We start from the raw sequence: 21,857 nt of genomic DNA on the forward strand, positions 1-21,857 counted from the left end.
AATGTAGAATCTGGGTAGGTTCGTATGGAAAGAGGTGGTTCTTGAGGTATTGGGGTATCACGAGCCACAATACAGGTCCAAACCATTCCTTCAAATTGAGCCCAGAAGCCAGGGGTAGCTAATGCACTCAGGTCATGCTCAGACCACCTGGTCCCAGCCAACAATTTGGCTTCTTAATGCTGGAGTTTCTGAACCATCTTCAAAGGCAGCCCCATGTATAATGCATTGTGGTAATCTAACAGAGAAGTCACCAGGGTACAGTGGTGCCCCGCAAGACGAACGCCTCGTGAGACGAAAAGCTCGCAAAACGAAAGTTTTTTTCGTTTTTGAGTTGCCTCGCAAGACGAATTTCCCTATGGGCTTACTTCGCAAAACGAAGCTTGCCCCGCAAGCTCCGGGGACAGCGGGAAGCGCAGCACGTCTTCCCCGCTGTCCCCGGACCTCTTTTGAAGCAAGGGGCGGCGGGGAGAAGCGACCTTCTCCCCGCAGCCCCTTGCTTCAAAAGAGGGGACAGAGCGGCGCTTCCCCTCTGTCCCCGGACGGTCTCCATAGGAACGCATTGATTGATTTTCAATGCATATTCCTATGGGAAACCGTGCTTCGCAAGACGAAAAACTCGCAAGAAGAAAAAACTTGCGGAACGAATTAATTTTGTCTTGCGAGGCACCACTGTATATGCAACAGAAGCTAGGCTGTCCCCATCCAGATAGGGTTGCAACTATGGCAACTATGTGGAGTGTGTGTTTGGATCAGGTTAACCAGATTGATTCGAATGCTGTTGGGTTTTGTTGTTGTTGTCTTGTTGGGCTGTGTATGTGATAAAGGGTAAGCATACCAGGGTGAAGGCATCATCTTCTGTTTGTCCCATGTCAGTTTCAGTTTGTTGGTTAGTTTTTCTAATAAGGTTGTTTCCCATACTATTTGATACCATTGGCCTATGCTTACTCCTGACAGGTCTCTCCAGTGTCTGGCTATGGGACCGCCTCTCCTGGTATGCCCCACGGAGGACCTTAAGGTCCATAAATAGCAACACCCTAGAGGTCCCGGGCCCCAAGGAAGTTACATTAGCTTCAGCTAGAGCCAGGGCCTTTTCAACACTGGCTCCAGCCTGGTGGAACACTCTGTCTCATGAGACCAGGGCCCTGCAGGATCTAATTTCTTTCTGCAGGGCCTGTAAGACAGAGTTGTTCCGCCTGGCCTTTGCCTTGGAATCAACTTGATCCCCTCCCCCTCTTTCCCTTTCCCTTTCTCCTTCTGTGATGCAACCCCTATTTGGGGACTTCTGTGGCTTTTTTCTGGCCCACGTAGGACCAGTCTGGATAGTTGGCCTTGATGAAGATTGGACGTTTTCATCCCCCAAAAGTTTTGATTTGAGTTTCTACTGAAATGAGGCTGCATTTTAATGTTGTATTTTAATCTTGTTTTTAAGTTGTATTTTAACCAATTGTTTTTATATATGGTGTTAGCTGCCCTGAGCCCGGTCTTGGCTGGGGAGGGCGGGGTATAAATAAAATTTATTATTATCATTATTATGCTTCTGGCTGCTGAGAGTAGGTGGGTTATGAGCTCTTACACAAATCCATGCAGCCTACTTTGTAACCACAAAAAGCAAAAGCAAATGGCTTCGTTGTAACTCTTGAGCAACTAAACAATCATTATTGTATGTCCTACAGCAATGTGTGTTTTTGACTAGCGTTGGTCTTTCTTAGTAGTCTAAGTAAAGTCACAGAGCTCAAATCAGCCAGCACTGATCACTGGCTCCCCAGAATTGAACTCTCCTTCCTCCCTGTTGCTGCTGGTTTTTCAAAAAAACCCTCTAGCAGGCCAGAACAACTCTCCACCCATCCCCAGTGCTGCCAGCTTAAACATCCTGGTCACCCAAGTCTCCTTCTCCAACGACTAAAAGTCATTGCCACCAATCCACACCCTTTCCTCTTGGCTGCAAACATAGGCAAATTGCAAGTTTCGCACTCTGTCTTGTTCACTGCAGTTCACTGCTTTCCACTCTGTTATAATCTCCACTCCCCAATAGCTGCACTTCTCTTTTCAATGGTTGGCTAGCAGAAGTCTCTTCTGCTTGCTCATGGACACCGTTGGATACAAACTCCCACCAGTGGCAGCCAGTGTGCCCAGTGATCAGAGATGATGGGACCGTAGACCAGCAACATCTGTAAGGAAGATGTCTGCCTTAGGAAGACAAAATGTATGTGCTCCTTCTTATCCTTGGAGATTGTGTAGTAGTTTCAGTGAAGGGTTAGGGGTGGTATCTCAGTGTTAGAGAATTTGCTTTGTGTTCCATCCCTGCTATATCCAGCTAGTGCTGGGAGACACATCTGATCAAGCCCTGGGGATTCGCTGCCAATTGCTGTAGCTAGATGGGTGAGTGGCTTGTCTCGGTGCAAGTAACCCTTCCATGTTCAAGGGTTGCTGTGGGTCATGCCTGGGCCTCATTGAGCCCGGGTTCTGTGTTTGACCAAGCTTCACCAATAAACCATGGCTAGCTCCTGTTTTGCTCATGGGATGCCAAGCGAAACTTGGAGGGAACAGACCTTTGGAGGAAATCATCTTGCAGTGGGTAGCAAACCTATGGAAAGGGCCTTCAGGACCAGGGAGAGCTCCCAGGGAAGGCTGATGTTGACCCAACAAGCTCCACAGCTCCGTCAAGCCTTCTGTCTCCAAGAAGGGCTGCATTTCCCTAGCAAGGCAGCTGAATATTTGAATGCAGAGGCAGCAAAAGCGATGCCCTCCAGCGGTTGTTGGACTCCAACTTCTATCCTCCCTGACCATTGGCTTTGCTGTTTCTCTACAGCCGTAGGCTTTCCTTCCCTAACCAGATGCCCTACTGTGCTGGCTGAGGCTGTGGGAAGTTGTACTCCAAAACATGAGCTTGCAGAAGGCTGTCCAGATCTAAGAACTATGCTCTCAGGAAAGACAGAATTTTCTTTTTTACCAGAGAGCAGTGAATGATATACGCCCTGGAAATGATGTTGTTGACTGTTGATGATGCCAAGCAAATGCCCCCCAAAAGGTGTGGGGGAACCTTTGGCCCTCCAGATGTTGTGGAACTCAGTGGTGGAGGAACCCTCTCCAGCACCCAGGGCGGCGCAGCCCGTATGGACTGTGCATGCATGGCATCGTGCGCACTCTGTACAGAATGCTGCACATGTGCACTCCGTATGGGCTGCTGCTCGCGTGTAGCTGTATGAGCTGCCTCTTGCACGGCAACCGTGCAGGCTGTTGTGTGAGTGCCATCTTGTACGGATGGCGCGCGAGTGGCACCTATATGGACTGCACACGCCCTCGGCTGCTCTACAGCTGGGGGGAGGCAGGGGCCATCTTGTCACCCCTCCCAGAGTGGCACCCAGGGTGGCCCGCCCCCTCCTTCCCCCCTTCCTACACCTCTGGTGGAACAACAACTTCCACAACCCCTGGCCATTGGCTTTGTTTGCTGAATGGAGTTGGAGTTTGGCAACATCTGGAAGACCAAAGTATCCCCACCTCTGGTCTAAGCATTTAGTACGTCTTCCGTAGTTCTTTGCATCTTCTGGTTGTAATCCCCAGAAACTCAGTTTGCAAACTGCTGGTTTGCTAGAAATATGTTGATAATTGGGTTGAAACACTTCAAGTTGGAGCAGGGTTTGAAAGAGTACAATGGGTGGGTTGCCTGTGTTGTTCAAGAGGCTATATTGATTTTTGAAAAATGGTCTTTCCCCATGTGTTAGAAATGTATCTGAAATTAATGCTGATTTAATTTTTTTAAAAATGGACAAACACCATTATAATTCTTTCTTTCTTTCTTTCTTTCTTTCTTTCTTTCTTTCTTTCTTTCTTTCTGGCTTTGGGGTGTTGCCCTCTAACCAAGGGAGTGTTATTTATACCTCTCACTTCCTCATCTTCTGGAAACTTCCTGTCTCTTTGGCTTGTAAAGTGCCAAATGTAAAAATAATTGGGCATAAGCCCAATCTGGTGGAGTTTCCTCAGAAGTAAGTCCCATGGAATCAAATGAGGACAATTTCCTTGTAAAAATGCTTAAGGCTGCAGCCTTAATGAAGTTTCATGAGACACAAGACTGGACCTGAGCAGTTTATGTTTAGATCTGTGCAGTTCATCTCCTTAAAAAAGGAAAGGAAACTGCGAGCCCTTTTAAACTGCCTCTGTGATGAAATCAAGAATCGATGTGTGCGCTTATGAGCAGCTGTTTATAACTGGAGCTCTTATTGCGGTGTTTGTGTGTCATGTTCTCTTTAATAGTAATTGCCAGCTTGCTTCAATAGCAGCTCCTTTCTCTGGGCATCAAGGGATTCTGTCCTTATCCCACAAATTAGAAATATTAATTTATTTACATTCTTTTTCATACCACCTTAAAACACTGGTCCAGCGAATGGCTTGTGTGACATATAGACAATCTCTTTGAGCAATACTCATTCCGTTGAAAGCAACAAGTGGAAAAACACATCAGTAATAAAACTGAAATGGTTAATTCAAAATGAAGGGCATCAAAATATAAACATACAGACGTACGGATTTAAAAATGGAGAGCAGAGGGATAAGAATCCATAGAGCTGAACATTATTAGAACAGCAACGTAGTTCGAAAGGCCTGGGGAAATAAAAATTACTTTCTCAGGGGCTGAAAAGATATTGGAGTAGGTATCTTATGGGTCTCCCTGGGGATGGTTTTCCATAACTGGGGAGGGGGAGGCACTACTGCAAAGGCTCTTTGCTCTTCTACTAACCCAGCAAATCTCACTATGGACCCGTCTGCACTATGCATTTAAGTATCATGCCACTTTCAGCAATCATGGTTCCCCCCAAAGAATCCTGGGAAATGTAGTTTAAGGGCTCAGAGAGTTAGAATCATAGAATCATAGAATCATAGAGTTGGAATAGACCACAAGGGCCATCGAGTCCAACCCCCTGCCAAGCAGGAAACACCATCAGAGCACTCCTGACATATGGTTGTGAAGCCTCTGCTTAAAAACCTCCAAAGAAGGAGACTCCACCACACTCCTTGGCAGCAAATTCCACTGTCAAACAGCTCTTACAGTCAGGAAGTTCTTCCTAATGCAGGAGGTCACAGGTTCAATCCCCGGCGTCTCCAGGTAGGGCAGGGAAAGATCCTGGCCTCAAATCTTGCTGTTAGACAGTGTAGGCAATATTGAGCTACATGGAGCAGTGGTCCAGCTCAGCACAAAGCAGCCCCCTGTGCTCTGTGTCCCTCCAGAAGGTGAGTCGGCAGCCTGTGTGCCTCCCATCACAGCGTGCAACTCGGAAAAGGCCTCCTCCCTTGGAAGCTGCGTGTTTGAGGCTGCTTTTGCAGATTATTTCCTCCTGCAGCTGCCGATTTCTCCATGCCTTCCGGGCAGTTGAGTGTGACATTTGGGAACTCGCTGCGCATCTTTCCGCATCAATTCTCAGTGGTGTGCCGCTGACCGTGTTCTCTGTCAATTAAAAACCGAAGAAGGTAAGTGGCTTCTGTGCTGATACGGGAAGAGGAGAAAGGGGAAGGTCACACACACCAGTTGCCATTCATCTCAAAGGAGACAGAAATCAGGTGCCGTTAGCTTCCTGATTGTGTTACACTACCCATTTATACAGGGACACAGGTGGTGCTGTGGGTTAAACCACAGAGCCTAGGACTTGCCGATCAGAAGGTTGGTGGTTCGAATCCCCGCAACGGGGTAAGCTCCCATTGCTCGGTCCCAGCTTCTGCCAACCTAGCAGTTCGAAAAGCACGTCAAAGTGCAAGTAGATAAATAGGTACCACTCTGGCAGGAAGGTAAACGGCGTTTCCGTGCGCTGCTCTGGTTCGCCAGAAGTGTCTTAGTCATGCTGGCCACATGACTCGGAAGCTGTACGCCGGCTCCCTCAGCCAATAAGAAGAAGAAGAAGAAGAGTTTGGATTTGATATCCCGCCTTTCACTCCCTTTAAGGAGTCTCAAAGCGGCTAACATTCTCCTTTCCCTTCCTCCCCCACAACAAACACTCTGTGAGGTGAGTGGGGCTGAGAGACTTCAAGGAAGTGTGACTGGCCCAAGGTCACCCAGCAGCTGCATGTGGAGGAGCGGAGACACGAACCCGGTTCCCCAGATTAGGAGTCTACCGCTCTTAACCACTACACCACACTGAGATATTTTAATATTTGGTTGGAAGCTGGTTGGAAGCTGCCCAGAGTGGCTGGGGAAGCCCAGCCAGATGGGTGGGGTATAAATTATTATTATTATTGAACTGGGTTGGACTTCCTTCCACGTAAACATGGGTAGAATTGGGGCGTGTGGGATCCTGTGAATGGGGGGAACAACCTTCTTGCAGGCAAGGCAAAGCCTGCCTAAAACGGTAAAGTGACCCCTGACCGTTAGGTCCAGTCGCGGACGATTCTGGGGTTGCGCACTCATCTCGCCCTATAGGCCGAGGGAGCTGGCATTTGTCTGCAGACAGCTTCTGGGTTATGTAGCCAGCATGACTAAGCCACTTCTGGCGAACCAGAGCAGTGCACGGAAACGGCGTTTACCTTCCCGCCAGAGCAGTACCTATTTATCTACTTGCACTTTGATGTGCTTTCGAACTGCTAGGTTGGCAGCAGCAGGGACTGAACAACGGGAGCTCACTCCATTGCGGGGATTCGAACCGCTGACCTTCTGATCAGCAAGCCCTAGGCTCTGTGGTTTAGACCACAGTGCCACCCGCATCCCTTCTAAAGCCTGCTTAGTTTATTACTATTTTTTAAAAGTTCCTCCATCCACCCCCTCCCCGAAATTTATTGTTTTCTATACCTAAAGCCCTTTTGACATGGAATTGGCTGCAAATCATTGCTGTCGTCATCTACATTTATATCCTAAATTTAGGACCTCGAGGTGACATGCATTATTTCCCCCATTCTGTCTGTTTTGCTCTCAAGAACCCTGTGAGGTAGGTTAGGCTGAGAGGCTGTGATTGGCCCAAGGTCACTTCTTTTCTTATTTTTAAAAAAGTTTCTATTTATACTTTTCAAATTTATACATTTCATTAATTTTACAATCATTTTAACATTTCAAAGTTTGACTTCCTTCCCCCACTTTCGGCGGTTCCTTACATTTATTTTTAAATATCTACTGCATATCCAAAGTAATTTAATTTGCTCATTTAATTATCTACTTTAGATATATACTGTTAAGAAACTGTATGTTATTACAATAATCCTGCCAGTGTTTTTATCTGTTTGCAATTTATCTGTAAATATTCAATAAACCGTTTCCATTCTTTTATAAAAAGTTTGTTATCTTGATTTCTTCTTCTTCCGGTGAGTTCTGCCATATCTGCATATTCCACAAGTTCCTGTATCCATTCTTCCTTTGCTGGGACTGCTGCTTCTTTCCATTTCTGGGCAAGTCACATTCTTGCTGCTACATAAATAAATTTCTATACAATTTAGGTAGTTCTGTCCCTATAATTCCCAAAAGCTTCATGGCCAAGTAGGGATTCGAACCCAGGACTTCCCAGCTTTAGTCCAACCCTCTAGTAAAGGTAAAGGTAAAGGTAAAGGGATCCCTGACCATTAGGTCCAGTCGTGACCGACTCTGGGGTTGCGGCGCTCATCTTGCTTTATTGGCCGAGGGAGCCGGTGTACAGCTTCCGGGTCATGTGGCCAGCATGACTAAGCTGCTTCTGGCGAACCAGAGCAGCGCATGGAAACACCGTTTACCTTCCCGCTGGAGCGGTACCTATTTATCTACTTGCACTTTTGATGTGCTTTCGAACTGCTAGGTTGGCAGGAGCTGGGACCAAACAACGGGAGCTCACCCCGTCGTGGGGATTCGAACCGCCGACCTTCTGTTCAGCAGGTCCTAGCCTCTGTGGTTTAACCCACAGCGCCACCCGCGTCCCTAACAATAGTAGTTCTCATATAGATTTTCAGGCTGCTCTCTTGAGACCTCCATCTCACAGGACCCGCATTGCAACTGGGTAGTGTGAGGAAAGAATCTTGCGTTTCTCAGCAGAACATTATATTAATTCTGCTTTACGTCTCAAAAATTGCCATGCTATCTTGCCTTTTTATAGAGCCTCTCTGTGTGTGGATGTTTGCTTATTGATGGCAGTTTGCCAATGGAAGCGCTTCAGTTTGGAGACAAGGTTATTGCCTTGTAAATCAGCATGAGGTTATTGCTAATGCCTTTTAATTAAAAACCTAATAATCAGCTGCCTTTGTTTTAACTCTTAAGGAGAACTGTAAGGGGCAAGAGTCTTGTTGGCTTGGGCTGGGGGCAGACATGCACAGCTGGCGCAGACATTAGTACTCATTGTCAGAAGATGAAAATGAAATGTTGTTATTATTCTTTCCCATTCTCCAGTACTGTACACTGACATATCGGAGCCGGAATTAAAGTGTGCCCTTCAGCTCTCTTCCCCTCAGCTTAAAAACGGGCCACTCAACTTATTTCTTTTCCATATTTAGAACACTGATAAACTGTTGGATCAAAAAGATTCGAAACCATTAATTATGCGTTTTCTTTTAAAACAGATTTCGGGTGCTGGATTACTAGCTTGAATTGTGTAACTGTACAAACCTTTACATGCCTGTTTCAGCCAGACTAGGGTAGAGACTTCAGGGTGTAGAGACTCATTCTAATTACAGCGTGAGAAGCCAACTAATTGATGAATTTAAAATGGCCTATCTCTCTCTCTCATCTATATCTATCTATCTATCTATCTATCTATCTATCTATCTATCTATCTAATCATCTATCTATATCTATCTATCTATCATCATCATCTATCTATCTATAACATCTATCTCTCTATCTATCATCTATCTATCATCTATCTATCTATCATCTATATCATCTACAGTGGTGCCTTGCAAGACGAAAATAATCCGTTCCGCGAGTCTCTTCGTCTAGCGGTTTTTTCGTCTTGCGAAGCAACCCGATTAGCGGATTAGCGCTATTAGCGGTTTAGCGGATTAGCGGCTATTAAAGGCTTAGCGGCTTAGCGGCTAAAAGGCTATTAGTGGCTTAGCGGCTTAATTCGTCTTGCGAAGCAGCTCAAAAACGGAAAACCCTTTTGTCTAGCGGGTTTTCCGTCTTGCGAGGCATTTGTCTTGCGGGGCACCACTGTATCTATATCATCTATCTAATCATCTATCTCGCTATCTATCATCTATCTATCTATATCATCTGTCATCTATCCATCATCTATCTATCACATCTATCTCTCTATCCATCATCTATATCTATCTATCATCTATCTATCTGTCTATCATCTATCATCATCTATAGATATATAGATATGTCTACATATGTCACTAACTTAATTTTGCCATTTCCTTTATTAAAATGGGTTTCCTCGGGTTTTCCGGAAGCATTTGATTATGTTGCATATGATTCTCTAAAGTTCTGGTTTTGTTTTTTAAATGCGCATTATGATAAAAATGAATCGCCAGTGTTGCCATAATTTAATCACATTCAGCAAGTGTGGGGGCGGGTGGGGTGGGGAAGGAAGGTGCATCGTGTCTTTTAAACCGTAACCATGAGTGTACCAACGATCCCTTAAAGGTTAAGTTTTCCAGGCAAATCTCATGCCCCTGAACTTCAATTAGGGTTGATATTTCTGTGATTGCCCTTTTCCCATTCCGAAGCCGCTGATTATGGCTTTTAAAGAACTGATTAAGCAGGGACCCACAGGAGTTTATTGCAGTAGTGGGGATGACAGGAGGGGGGCGGAAATCACGTGCGATATTCTCCGTTCTACAGAGGTTTTTTTCCCCAGCGACCTTCTCTTTTGCCCCATGAATACAGATGGCTTCCATCACTGCCTTTGCACCGCAGCTGTCACAACAAACTTTTCTGCCATCGGAAGAACATGGAACGCTTGAGGAAGCGGGCTGGGGCTTTATAGCCACTGGACTCCAGAAAGAAAGAAAGAAAAAACCTCATTCAAATATTCCCTACGAATAGGGGGGAAAATCGCTTGTCTGTATGCTTATAACGGTAGCTTCCAGCAGTGTCAACAATCAGAGCTGTGGCGCGTTCTGTGATTCTCCCTTTACAAGCACATCTTTTGAATGTGGATGCAAAATTTTGCATGCCTTCTGTTACGGAAAAATCTAGGTGCGAGGCTGCTCAGTCCCCCAGCTGGTCGGGCAGAACCCGTGGGTCCCTGTGGAATAAAGGAAGGAGTCCAGCCACCAACCGGAGCAAATAGCTGTAGACCAAAGTTTCTTGTGCAACAGGTTCAAAGAGGAATTTTGAACCCCAAGGATGGGGTGACAAAGACTTTTAAAACTTTCCTACCATATCCCAGAATACAGTTCGTACAGCATCATTGCTACATCATTGCTACATCACTGACATGTCACAAAAGGGGAGGGGTAGACAGGGGTTACACTAGTTTAACCTTGGCAAACATGTCCAGTACAAGATTAGCATAAGCAGACATGGCAGGGCAAGACTCAGGTATAAGATTAGCATAGGCAAACACCTCTGAAGTCCCACCACCCAAAGTACAATAGAACTTCCTTTGCATGTCTGGACCCCTTGGCAAGTTCTGTGATGGGATTAGGCTTTCCTTGGCCAACAATCAGCTCAGCAATTGTCACCTCTGGGAACTTCCTGGAGTTCTTTTTCAAGGAGAAAATAGCTTTGGAATGAAAGAAACTGGCAAAGGAGTTGATTTTATATTATTTTTTAAAGCTAGGTAACTTCCCTGAGCTGTCAAGTTGAAAGGATACATTCAGGCGTAATATTTGTAACATTTAACTTTAAAGATGTGCCCCCCCATAATTTCCATAACGCTTCATAGGAATTGTAGAGTTGGAAGGGACCCCATGTGTCATCCAGTCCAACCCCTTCCAAGTATCCCTATTTTCCAATGGCGGTACTGGATTTACTGAAGCCGTTCCGGTTTCTGATTTGATCCTGGAATGTCCCACTTTTCCTTAGGACGCCCCTCAACTCACCAGAGAAATGTTGGAGGTTGTGGTAGGATGTCCCTGATTTCATTGGAGAAATGTTGGAGGGTTATGTGACACCCCCCCCCCCCGAGCCAAGGAGATAACTAACTCTGTAAGATTTAGAAGACAGCCCTGTATAGGGAAGATTTTTTATGTTTGTTGTTTTATAATGTTTTTATATATGTTGGAAGCCACCCAGAGTGGCTGGGACAACCTAGTCAGATGGATGGGGTAGAACAACAACAACAGCATTTGTTGTTGTTGTTTAGTTGTGTCCGACTCTTTGTGACCCCCTGGACCAGAGCACGCCAGGCACTCCTGTCTTCCACTGCCTCCCGCAGTTTGGTCAAACTTATGCTGGTAGCTTCGAGAACACTGTCCAACCATCTCGCCCTCTGTCGTCCCCTTCTCCTTGTGCCCTCCATCTTTCCCAATATCAGGGTCTTTTCCAGGGAGTCTTCTCTTCTCATGAGGAGGCCAAAGTATTGGAGCCTCAGCTTCAGGATCTGTCCTTCCAGTGTGCACTCAGGGCTGATTTCCTTCAGAATGGAGAGGTTTGATCTTCTTGCAGTCCATGGGACTCTCAAGAATCTCCTCCAGCACCATAATTCAAAAGCATCAATTCTTCGGCGATCAGCCTTCTTTATGGTCCAGCTCTCACTTCCAATAATAGAATAGGACACCCCTATTTTCATCAGAGAAATGTTGGAAGGTATGCACTTTTATTTGGAATGTGTGGGTGGGGAAATCCTCTGCACCTCTAGCCCTTAGCATACTTAGGTTTTCATGTTGGGTATTTGACTTTGGTGGCACCTACACTCACAGAAACGCACCTAGGATTGGAGGTGTTATAGTCCAGAAATATTCTCTCTCTCTCTGTCTCCCCCCCCCGCCACAAATAAAAGGGCACTGAGCAAGAAATAAAACAAAACAAAAAATGTGTCCCGCTTCGCTACGCCCATGATTCTGCTTATTCTGAGTGGCCAGGCACTCTCCCATATTTATAAATTTTAGTCTCAATATTTGGGCCCTGGATTTTAAAACCACTTCCAAATCTGTGTGGGTTCTCCCCTCCTCCGCCTTCCCCACCCCTTAAAAACAAAAAGCATGTGCAAAGGTCAAAAATAACAAACGCGTAGGAGATGGTTAGAAGCGGATCCCTCAAATAAGAGAGAGGCAGCTGTAAAAATCTCTGCAGATTGTTATTATGACCTTTGCGTAAGTGTTTTTATAGTTTCCCTCCCGCTTCACTTTTCTAGCTAGGAAACATGATTATACTTTTGGGTGGGAAGCATGAACTGGGAGTGAGTAACAGAATTACATGGCACAACCAGCTTCCAAACCCAGTTAAGTTATGCAAGTTTTTATTTTATTTTAAGTGCGAATAGAAATTTTGAATTAAAAAAGCAATTGCCCTGATCCAGTAAGGGAGAGCTGTTAAAGGTGTGCAGCATGACTCTTGATATGTTTACTCAGAAGTGATGCACATGGAGGCTTACTACTGGGTGAGTGTGCACCAAATTGCACTCTTAACGTAGTTTAATCCAGGATTCCCCAAACTTGGGTCTCCAGCTGTTTGTGGACTACAGTTCCCATCTTCCCTGACCACTGGTCCTGCTAGCCAGGGATGATGGGAATTGTAGTCCAAAAACTGGTGGAGACCCAGATTTGGAAACCCTGGGTTAATCTTCAATCCCTCTCCACAGGGAACCCTGCGAATTATGGTTCTATGAGGAGCCTAGAGCTCTCTCTTTCTCTCTCTAATAAATAAGAATAAATCTTAGTCTCTTTACCAAATGAGGATTTCCAGGAATTTTTGAAGAGGGAGGAGGAGGGAGCCCCCGGGTTGAGGAGCAGGAGCTGAATGGCCATCTGTCATGGTTGCTTTAGTGGAGATTCCTGCATTTGCCTTTTCTTCTCCCGAAGATATCCCAGGAGAATAACGGGACAGAATAAAACAGTCATCCAGGTAGAGGAGCAACATGGTGATATTTATTAAATTTATACCCTCCCCTTCTTCGTAAAGGAGCCCAGGGCAGCAAATACCTCAGTGATAAAACTGAGCAATTAATAATAAAACAAAAAAATAAATAAATAAAAACATCTAAAAGCCATGTAAAAATGTCTCAAGAGGACCACATACTCTCACAGTTCATAATGTCAGAGTTGCCAGGAACGGAATCTAAGCCATCAAATGCCTGGGTGGACAGGAATGTTTTGAAACCCCTCCTTAAAGTTAATAAAGACGGAGACAGAAATCACCATGGAGGGGATTCTACAAATGGGTAACTTCAAATGACAAGGTCCTGTCAGCGTTGTCAAATGGGCAGACACCTGTAGCCCCTCTTGTTGATTGTAGGGGCCAAAATGGTGGAGATGGCAGAAGGAGCTGTTTTAGGTAACTGGGTCACAAGCCATTTAGGGCTTTGGACACTCGTGCTGACACCTTGAATGACAGCAGCTACAATTTCAGAGTTAGCTTGTTGCTCAGGTTAGCAGCTGGCCTGAAAGTATTTATATACTTTGTATACTATATAAATTTAATAAATAGTAAGGGTGGTGAGCAAGGGACGCGGGTGGCGCTGTGGTCTAAACCACAGAGCCTAGGACTTGCCGATCAGAAGGTCAGCAGTTTGAATCCCCATGACGGGGTGAGCTCCCGTTGCTCGGTCCCTGCTCCTGCCAACCTAGCAGTTCAAAAGCACGTCAAGGTGCAAGTAGATAAATAGGTACCGCTCTGGCGGGAAGGTAAACGGCGTTTCCGTGCGCTGCTCTGGTTTCACCAGAAGTGGCTTAGTTACGCTGGCCACATGACCCGGAAGCTGTATGTCAGCTCCCTTGGCCAATAAAGCGAGATGACCGCCGCAACCCCAGAGTCGTTCGCGACTGGACCTAATGGTCAGGGGCACCTTTACCTTTTGAGGGTGGTGAGCAAGATCAGGAGGAGCCCATCGGAAGAGAAGTGATGTCGCCAAGCTAGGACAAAAGGCAGCTATGCGAATCTTCAAATCTCAGCGAGTGAATGGGGTAAAACCATTTAAACAGGTACATAAAATAAATGACTCCAATGTTCCGGAGTCTTTTCCTCCTTGTAGAGCAGTGACCAAAGAGGCGATCGCTGATCCTGAGGTGGCTGTGGAACATTAATGCTTCTTTCTGCATGTTTTTTGATAGCCCTCGCCAGCAAGTTTCCGATTCCTTGGGAAGCCCATCTCCTTCAAAGCAAGGAGTCAGCTTTGCCAAAAGAAGTATGGAAACAACCTCTGCTCCATTATTTGCTTTAGTGTTTTTACGGTGGTTGTGGTGAACCACCACCAGCGCTTGGTAAAGGCAATGGGACAGTGATTTAAAAAATAATAATGAAATAAATGGTTAAGAAGAAAAGGTTGAGTTTTTTGACGCCAAATTAGGTTTTTATGGTTTTTGGGTGCAGGAAATTTGGAGCCTTGCATGAAATGCTAGATGTTTCATTTCTCCATTATTATTATTTTTTAGCTTTCTTCTGAAACGCCCAGCTCTCCTTAACGAGTTATATTTGCTTGCAAACAGCAGGGGGAAAATATATCACCCATCCATTTGAATGAATTTTTCCAAGGCTCTTGAGTCTGCCCTGATTTCTTCCTGTTGAGGTCAGAGGGAGGACTGGCAGTGACTGCAGCAAAACACAACAGATGCCCAGTGCTGAGTGTTTGGAAAAGTTACCACCTGATGCATGCCTGAAGTTGCTCATCTTTTCCTTTGCTCCCACCACCAAATCGGATTATGAATCAGTGCTACGTAACTTGGGTGCTTTAGAAATATGCAGTGGTGGTGATTTTTGGTGTGGTTTTTTTGGCCTCTTGGAGAAAGGGAAGCAGCTCTTTTTTCAGTAGTGCCTCATGCCAAGATTGCAGCCTAGAATCGGAACGGATGCCAAGGGTCATCTAGTCCAACCCTCTGCAGAGTTGGAATCGCAGCTAAAGAACTCCTGACAGATGGCCATCTAACCTCTCCAATGAAGGAGAGCCCATCACCATCTGAGGAAGCCCATCCCACTGTCAAACAGTTCTTGCTTCCAGAAAGTTCTTCCTGGTGTTTAGCTGGAATCTTCCTTTTTGTCCTTTGAATCCATTGCTTTGGGTCCTGCTGTCTGAAGCACCAAAAAAGCCAAAACAACAACAACAACAACAACAACAACAACAACAACAACAACAACAACAACTTATTATTTATATCCCGCCCATCTGGCTGAGTTTCCCCAGTCACTCTGGGTGGCTTCCAATCAAGTGTTAAAAACAATACAGCATTAAATATTAAAAACTTCCCTAAACAGGGCTGCCTTCAGATGTCTTTTAAAGATAAGATAGCTACTTATTTCCTTCACATCTGGTGGGAGGGCATTCCACAGGGTGGACGCCACTACCGAGAAGGCCCTCTGCCTGGTTCCCTGTAACCTCACTTCTCACAGCAAGGGAACTGCCCTCGGCGCTGGACCTCAGTGTCCAGGCTGAACGATGGCGGTGGAGATGCTCCTTCAGGTATACAGGACCGAGGCCGTTTAGGGCTTTACAGGTCAGCACCAACACTTTGAATTGTGCTTGGAAACGTACTGGGAGCCAATGCAGACCTCTCAGGACCGGTGTTATGTGGTCTCAGCAGCCACTCCCAGTCACCAGTCTGGATTAATTGCAGTTTCCGGGTCACCTTCAAAGGTAGCCCCATGTAGAGCGCATTGCAGTAGTCCAAGCGGGAGATAACCAGAGCATGCACCACTCTGGCAAGACAGTCCATGGGCAGGTAGGGTCTCAGCCTGCGTTCCAGGTGGAGCTGGTAGTCAGCTGCCCTGAACACAGAATTAACCTGTGCCTCCATGGACAGCTGTGAGTCCAAAATGGTCCTTCAGGGGCACAGTTACCCCAAGATTGCTCTATCTTCCATGAGACAGCACTTCAGTTATTTGAAGATGGCTGTCATATCCCCCCAAAGAATGCTGAGAGCTGTAGCCTGTTTAGGGTGCTGAGAGTTGTTAGGAGACCCCTGTTTCCAAACAGTCCCCAGGATTCTTTGGGGGAAGTCATGGCTTTTTAAAGGGGTGTGATAAGGTGAGCCGGACATTTTCCAAGAGACATGTATTAGTGAATAAGAACTCTCTCTGGTAAACAGAGTCAGTTGGCGATGATGTCTCAACCTTCTGACAATAAATATATATATTTTTTAAATAAATTGTCCAATAGCACCTTAGAGACCAACTAAGTTTGTTCTTGGTATAAGCTTTCGTGTGCACGCACACAAAAGTTTATACCAAGAACAAACTTAGTTGGTCGCTAAGGTGCTACTGGACATTTTTAATTTTTTTTTAAAATATATTTCAACTGCGCCAGACCAGCACAGCTACCTACCTGAATCTTCTGACAATAAGCGTCTTAAAAAATATACAGCTTCTATATGCCTCTGAAGGGTATTTTTTGGGTTTAGAAATTCCATTCACCAGTGAGCACAGATAAAAACGCAAATCTGTACCCCTGTGAGTGCTTTTCCATTTCTTTTACTAAAAGGTAAAGGTACAGGACCCCTGGAAGGTTAAGTCCAGTTAAAGGTGGTTAAGTCTAGTTAAAGGGGTTGCTGCGCTCATCTCGCTTTCAGGCCGAGGGAGCTGGCGTTTGTCCACAGACAGCTTTCCAGGTCATGTGGCCAGCATGACTAAACCGCTTCTGGTGCAACAGAACACTGTGACCAGAGCACACGGAAATGCCGTTTACCTTCCCACCGCAGTGGTACCTATTTATCTACTTGCACTGGTGTGCTTTCAAACTGCTAGGTTGGCAGGAGCTGGGACAGAGCAACAGGAGCTCACCCCGTCGTGGGGATTCGAACTGCCGACCTTCCGATCAGCAAGCCCAAGAGGCTCGGTGGTTTAGACCACAGCGCCGGAGTGTGGAATTTTGCCCAACCTGAAATGGCAAAGTGTAGCAACCTAAATACCGGCCGTGGAAGTTTTAGTTTTCTCCTGGGCCTGTGTTTACGATGATGATTCGAGAGACCGGGCCCGGGCGGAAAGCTTAAATGGGCCAGTTCTCATTAGCTATCCCCTCGAGCCACTTTTAAATATAGGCACTGCCTTCTTATCCTTCAGGTCACAGGAGGAACCTGTCTCCATTTCACATTTTGTGTGGGTATTTTTTCCACCCCCTGTCTTTCCGCGCTTTCCGGTATGTCAGGCGGAGATGAACTGACAGCCCCGATTCTCTTCAGCGCGGGGTATGGAGCGGCACTGGCTGCTTGAGCATAAGGTGAAATCTTGATGAGCACCGTGGTGAACCCAAGGGAGGCAAGGCCTGTTTTATTAATGAGATCAGCTGCTGCCAGCTTACTCCTGCTGAGGACTAGGAGGGAGGTCAATCAGGTGAGCTCAGCACCTCGTTCGCCTGCCAAGCTCCGCACTTTAAAAGACCCCCTCAAGCCCCCTTTGGTCCACATATCCATCTAACCTCCTGGTTTTGGAGCAAATGAGCGCAGGTCAGCAGTGAGGCCAGGGAGTGGGAGGGAGGGAAAGGGTCTTTGCAACCAATTTCCCGCTCAGTGCAGAGAGTGTTGCATCTGCCACCGTAATAGGTTCATCTGTGCATTAGCCCGCAAGACTGATGGGAGAATGATTTGTGAAATATACTCGGAGTCGCGTAATGATATCATGCTCCTTATTGCAGCTCTAAAACAGTGAATGAATTCCCACCCCCCCAAAAAAACTGAGGCTTTATATACATTATTTGCACAATGAGTCCCGTCTGATTGGTTGATTCTGTTTCCCTCCTGCCTTTCCTGATATCATCCACAGAAAGGTAAAGTAAAAAGGTAAAGGAACCCTGGACGGTTAAGTCCAGTGAAAGGCGACTATGGGGTTGCGGCGCTCATCTCGCTTTCAGGCCAAGGGAGCCGGCGTTTGTCCACAGACAGCTTTCTGGGTCATGTGGCCAGCAGGACTAAACTGCTTCTGGCACAACGGGACACCGTGACAGAAGTCAGAGCACACAGAAACGCTGTTTATCTTCCTGCCGTAGTGGTACCTATTCATCTACTTGCACTGGTGCACTTTCGAACTGCTAGGTAGGCAGAAGCTGGGACAGAGCAATGGGAGCTCACCCCATTGTGCAGACTCGAACATTCTGTGGCTTTGACCACAGCACCACCTTCTTCCTCCATCAGAGGTGCTACCTCCCTCCTAACACCCATATCTTGAATACACCTGCAGTCTCCTTCTTTGGAGGTCTTTAAGCAGAGGCTTGACAACCATATGTCAGGAGTGCTCTGATGGTGTTTCCTGCTTGGCAGGGGGTTGGACTCGATGGCCCTTGTGGTCTCTTCCAACTCTATGATTCTATGAAATACACACACACTCACAGAACCATTATGGAAGGGCACTAAGCCTCAGCCCTTTCCTTTTTCCTTTCTGCTTCTGTGATGGGACTCCTATTTGGGGACTTCCCTACCTTTTTTCTGGCCCATGTAGGACCAGACTGGATAGTTGGCCTTTGTGAAGATTTGACGTTTTCATCCCCCCAAAAGTTTTTGATTTGAGTTCCTACTGAAATGAGGCTGCATTTTAACGTTGTATTTTAATCTTGTTTTTAAGTTGTATTTTAATCAATTGTTCTTATACCTGGTGTTAGCCGCCCTGAACCCGGTCTTGGCTGGGGAGGGCGGGGTATAAATAAAATTTGTTGTTGTTGTTGTTGTTGTTGTTGTTGTTGTTGTTGTTGTTGTTGTTGTTGTTGTTGTTGTTGTTGTTATTAGCCCCATCTCAGTTATGGTCATGGCAACACTGACAAACCTTTACAGTGGTACCTCAGGTTACATACGCTTCAGGTTACATACGCTTCAGGTTACAGACTCTGCTAACCCAGAAATAGGGCTTCAGGTTAAGAACTTTGCTTCAGGATGAGAACAGAAATTGTGCAGCAGCGGCACAGTGGCAGTGGGAGGCCCCATTAGCTAAAGTGTTGCTTCAGGTTAAGAACAGTTTCAGATTAAGAACAGACCTCCAGAACGAATTAAGTTCTTAACCTGAGGTACCACTGTATTTTATTATTTAAATGAGGATATGAATATGGGAAGCCCTCTGCGTTCTCGGGGAGAGCACCGCACAAATCCTATTACCGTTGCTTCCCTGCTTCCGTTCTTCGTCTTAATTGTCAATACCAATAACAGCAGGACGCGGCTGTTTCTGACTTGCCTGGCCTTTCCCCTTTGCCGCAGTGCAACCACCAGAGATCTCCCATGGCCGCCGGCAACTTCCTCTCTTTCGGTATCCTGGCATGTGAGACAGGGTCAGGAACCCTTGGATGAATCTTCTTCACAGCTTGCCTCTGCAGCTGTCTCGGTCTGCTGCAGAGTTTGGGGAGCTGCTGCCTGAATTCTCATGGCGTCTAATCATCTTCAGCTTTGCAGTCTTTCTGTTTTTGGTGTGTGTGTGTTTTTAAATCACTGGAGGACTAGATTGTGCCCTTTAGATGGAAGGGTGGAGAACTGTGAAGGCGATATTGTCGCCGTCCCCTATCCCCCCAAAAAATCTTTATTAAAAAATCAAGTTGTTCTGCTCAAAGTGCCACATTATGTTTCACGTTGTGTCAAACTCCTCACAGGGCAGGAAAGGAGTTGTTTGTTTTCTTCTTCTAAATTGTCTTCTGTGTTTTCACTCAGCAAAATCGTCTAATAATGGAAATATGGGCGGGTTTCGCAGACAGCTTATGAGCAGTAAACCTGTTTCTCAGACTGTGTATGTTTAAAGGTGCTTTACTGCAAAATACATAAATTCCTGCATGCAGAAAGCTAGCGTGGCAGGGAGCACCATTCTTCTTGACATGCTAGCATTCTGCGTGCAGGGATTTTTAGAATTATTTTTATTTTTGTATGAGGGAACCATTCTAACATGTACCCAGCAGTACCCACCTGCAACTGCATCCTGAAGCAGATTTGCATTCCTCATCTGGAGAGACCGGCAAAATCCTACACTGCTTCGTATGGGACCTCAGGTGCAAACCATCATTTTGAGGTTATTATTATTATTATTATTATTTATTGTAAGCTCTTGGGGCGGCTCGCAGAGTAAAATACAGGATAAAAACAAGTAAATAATTGAAATGAAACAGCAAAGCAATACCACACATTTAAAAGTCTCAAGTCTCAAAGGAGAGAACTCACCATGAAATGATTACAGTAAGTACCAGAGTTTTTAACAGCATAAAAAGAAGTGTTGGCAGGGCTTTTTTTCTAGAAAAAGAGGTGCCAGAACTTGTTGACCTTTGCACCCAAAGTTGGTGAACTTTTTTTAGGGGGACCCCCCTCCCCACATTTAATAGGCTATAAAATACTAATCAGGGATGCGGGTGGCTTTGTGGTTTAACCAATCAGAAGGTCGGCGGTTCGAATCCCCACAATGGGGTGAGCTCCCGTTGCTTGGTCCCTGCTCCTGCCAACCTAGCAGTTCAAAAGCACGTCAAAGTGCAAGTAGATAAATAGGTAGCACTCCGGCGGGAAGGTAAACGGCGTTTCCGTGTGCTGCTCTGGTTCGCCAGAAGCGGCTTAGTCATGCTGGCCACATGACCCAGAAGCTGTACGCCGGCTCCCTCAGCCAATAAAGCGAGATGAGTGCCGCAACCACAGAGTCGTCCGCGACTGGACCTAACGGTCGGGGTGATCCCCTTTACCTTAAGTTCAGCAAAACCCTTGAAATAAATATAGGCAACTAAATTAGATACGGCCCACCAGGAGGAGGAGGAGGAGAAAGAAGATGAGACAAAGCCTCTCTCCCTTCCCTTCCCTTTATACATGCCTTTAGGGACATTTTTAACGTTTGATGTTTTATTGTGTTTATAATATTCTGTTGGGAGCCGCCCAGAGTGGCAGGGGAAACCCAGCCAGATGGGAGGGGTATCAATAATAAAAATTATTAATTATTATCATTATTACTACTACTACTACAGGGAATGAAATTACCTGGCTGCACCACTGACAATAGTTACCAGCATCACAGGGTTGCCGTGAAGGCAAAACCTATCAAATACAGCAAAGCACTTTAAGGTATACATGCTGCCCACCTACCCCAATATATTTTTATTTTTGTGACATTCCAGTCAAGCAAGGCTGATGCCTGGGTCTGCGTAAGAGGTCCCCTGCTCTGTGAGATCCTGGGGAGGGCGAGGAGGGGAGGAACTGAGAAGACCCCCAGCCTGTTACCCAGTTCCCAAAGGATACTGCCTCGATTCCCTGTCAGATACCAAACTGGTTCTGAGATTGCTTTGATGAAATAAGGTGGCGTGTCTTTTGGGGCTGCTTCTGGCGAACCAGAGCAGCACACAGGAGGAGGGCGAAACAGGGAGGTGAGTCGACGGGGGATCAGGACTGGCCGGTACCCCAGCAAAGATAAAAAGCTGTCAGACCCTGCCCCAGGTTGCGGGAGCAACATTGCTGTATGCCAGATCCTGCCTGAGATCCTGTACCTGTCCTTGCCTGGTCTCCTGCCTTGGCCCTGTTGGACTGATTCCTAGCAGAACCTTCGGATTCTGGTCTGGTCCTGGACCGTGTTTCCCAGGTTACCCCCGGGCCCAGCACATGGAGGCCAGGACTGGACGTTTGGTAGTTTGCCAGCAGCCCCTTTCTGTTTGCCAGTAACTTGCAAAGGAAGGGTATTTCTGTAAAATTAATGAATGTTCAAAGAATGTTGGAATGAAGTTATATGGCTTTAGTAGAAATGTTATAAGGAATTAAGTACAAATAGATTAATAGAATATTAAAGGAAAAAATAAGGTTAGAATGTGTTAAGATAATTATAGGATAGAAAACAGATGAAGATGGAAACAGCGGCGTAGCGTGAGTTGTCAGCACCTGGGGCAACGCAAGTAATTTGCGCCCCCTAACCCGGGGCAAGGCAAGTAATTTGCGCCCCCCCTAACCCCTAA

At 46.1% G+C, this 21,857-nt stretch overlaps 1 protein-coding gene and 2 long non-coding RNA genes across 3 annotated transcripts in view; 1 reads left to right on the top strand and 2 right to left on the bottom strand.

Annotated features, from left to right (window-relative positions):
- LOC308597447 overlaps positions 1-21,857 on the bottom strand; it is a 353,006-nt gene that overhangs the window by 268,238 nt on the left and 62,911 nt on the right. The gene's annotated exons all lie outside the window — the stretch shown is intronic.
- The window catches only part of ZBTB7C (zinc finger and BTB domain containing 7C), a 235,269-nt gene that overhangs the window by 15,198 nt on the left and 198,214 nt on the right, over positions 1-21,857 (top strand). The gene's annotated exons all lie outside the window — the stretch shown is intronic.
- On the bottom strand, positions 6,959-7,228 carry LOC308597088. Its single transcript, XR_014012833.1, has 2 exons — positions 7,158-7,228; positions 6,959-7,053 (listed from the first exon to the last, which is right to left on the bottom strand). It is a non-coding gene; the product is annotated as an uncharacterized lncRNA (long non-coding RNA).

Source organism: Podarcis bocagei (genome assembly GCF_964188305.1).
Source record: "Podarcis bocagei genome assembly, chromosome: 11".
Taxonomy (NCBI): domain Eukaryota; kingdom Metazoa; phylum Chordata; class Lepidosauria; order Squamata; family Lacertidae; genus Podarcis; species Podarcis bocagei.